We start from the raw sequence: 2,235 nt of genomic DNA, 5'->3' as shown, positions 1-2,235 counted from the left end.
CCTCGGGCTCGCGGAAACCCAAGGGAAAAAGGTGTAGGTGGCAAATGGTAAAACCAAGGTTGGGCCTTGCTGGAGGAGTTTTATTCAAAGTGAACTGACAAGGGGGTCCCATAAATCACCCAACCGCATAAGGAACGCAAAATCAAGGAACATAACACCGGTATGAAGGAAACTAGGGTGGCAAGAGTGGAACAAAACACCAGGCATAAGGCCGAGCCTTCCACCCTTTACCAAGTATATAAGGTGCATTAATTAAACAAGAGATATTGTGATAACCCAAAGTATCCATGTTCCAACAAGGAACAAACTTCATCTTCACCTGCAACTAGCAACGCTATAAGAGGGGCTGAGCAAAAGCGGTGACATAGCCAAACAACGGTTTGCTAGGACAAGATGGTTAGAGGTTTGACATGGCAATATGGGAGGCATGATAAACAATGGCAGGTAGAGCTAACATAACAATAGAGCGAGCAACTAGCAAAACAAAGATAGAAGTGATATCGAAGGTATGGTCATCTTGCCTACAAAGTTCTCAGGGTTGTCGAAGGCTTGATCCTTGTAAGCGTTCTCAACAGGTTCCTTGTTCACGCACTCATCTCCCAGCTCTACCCAAAGCAAGAACAAAGCAATGGAACCACAATCAAACATGGAGCAATGCACAAGCAACATGATGCAATACATGACATGATATGCGAGATGTGATATGCAATGCATATGCGTGCTCCGGAAGGGAAATGATGAACAAGGCATCAACTTGGCAAACCAAGTATGCCGCTGGAAAGATGAGATGATTTCGGTTGAAATCGATATAAAGATCACCGGAATCGGATGCACGGTTTGCAAATGGCAAGCAAAACAAGAATGACACAAATCTGCGATTAGCAGCACGATGCTACTTAGCATGCAACAAGAAACTATGCTACAGCACCCCAACACAAAAACAAAGCATATGGCAGTGATCTACAGGAGATGCTTGACAAAAAAGGAACACTGAGCTACGGCTAAATCACACCATAACAGGTTCAAACAAGCATGGGAAAAGTGCAAAAGATATCAGGTTTGACATGGCATAAACAGCATCAGGTAGCAATGTTCAGATCAAGGAATCAACATGCTACAGGAACTTATAATAGCAAAACAAGGCATGCCATGATTCTACTCAAATCATAGAACAAAAGTCCCTTACTGAACATGAGCCAAAAAGGATCAGAAGAAATGATGGCACCCATGTAAACATAGGAAGTTTCGTTAACAGATTCAGGAAACAGAGCATGGCATTGACAGAATTACGGAGGCACCTTCGTGAGCTCGATGCACTCACTACAGAGCATTTCATGATAAACTAAGCATACATCCATCAAGAAGACATGGCATAGAAGCTATACATGGCAAGAACAACATCATAGCATACACGGATCAACTACAACAACCTTGGCAAAATTGAATAACATGTAAACAATCTGCCAGGAAACATTTTGTAGAAAAAATAGAGCACGAAAATGACATGCTAGACTACTCCATAATTTCAAAAAGGGGCATGAATGGATAGAGCATAACCATATGTTCAAAACACCCTTACTGAAGTATCTCAAAATAAGCATGGATCTCTCTATAGCATCAAGTTTACATGGCATAAAAATAACAGCAGAACAGGGACTAAAATCAGCAACATCACGAGGCCTAGTTTGCATGCTTGTGATAGTCACCACATTGATCACAAAACTACATGGCATATACCCCTGTAAAGCTGGCATGGCATAGTTCAAAACATATGTAGGGCTCAAGTTCATAAAATGCACATATCAATCATGGCAAAAATGACAAAAGTGCATGTTCTGATAAGAATCTGAAACTAACATCACATAGCCCTCTTCCAACAGCATTTCGGGCATCAAGATGAGCTCAAATGAAAATGATGCAATGAGATGAAATGATTTGCTCATTGAGGCGAACAAATTGGTATGCTACACGCCCAAAACGGAGCCACAGGTGCACAATTATGGTGCGAGGAACATGCAACAAAATACTGACAGAAAAATGACTTAGTGGATTTCGGGGGAGAAAGAAGTCAACCCTAGGGTTCCAGATCCGATCTGGCTCGCACGGAAGCCGAGGTGGCCGGAGGCTCGCCGGAGAAGAGGTTGGGGAGGCTGCAGGGGCGAGGCGGTGGCCGGGACGGCGGGCGACGGCGCCGGTGCGCCGGGGCGGCGAGGCGGAGGTGACGACCGGGGACGC

This window comes from Triticum aestivum, chromosome 6B (genome assembly GCF_018294505.1).
Source record: "Triticum aestivum cultivar Chinese Spring chromosome 6B, IWGSC CS RefSeq v2.1, whole genome shotgun sequence".
NCBI lineage: Eukaryota > Viridiplantae > Streptophyta > Magnoliopsida > Poales > Poaceae > Triticum > Triticum aestivum.
Note: the sequence above shows the minus strand (reverse complement) of the source record.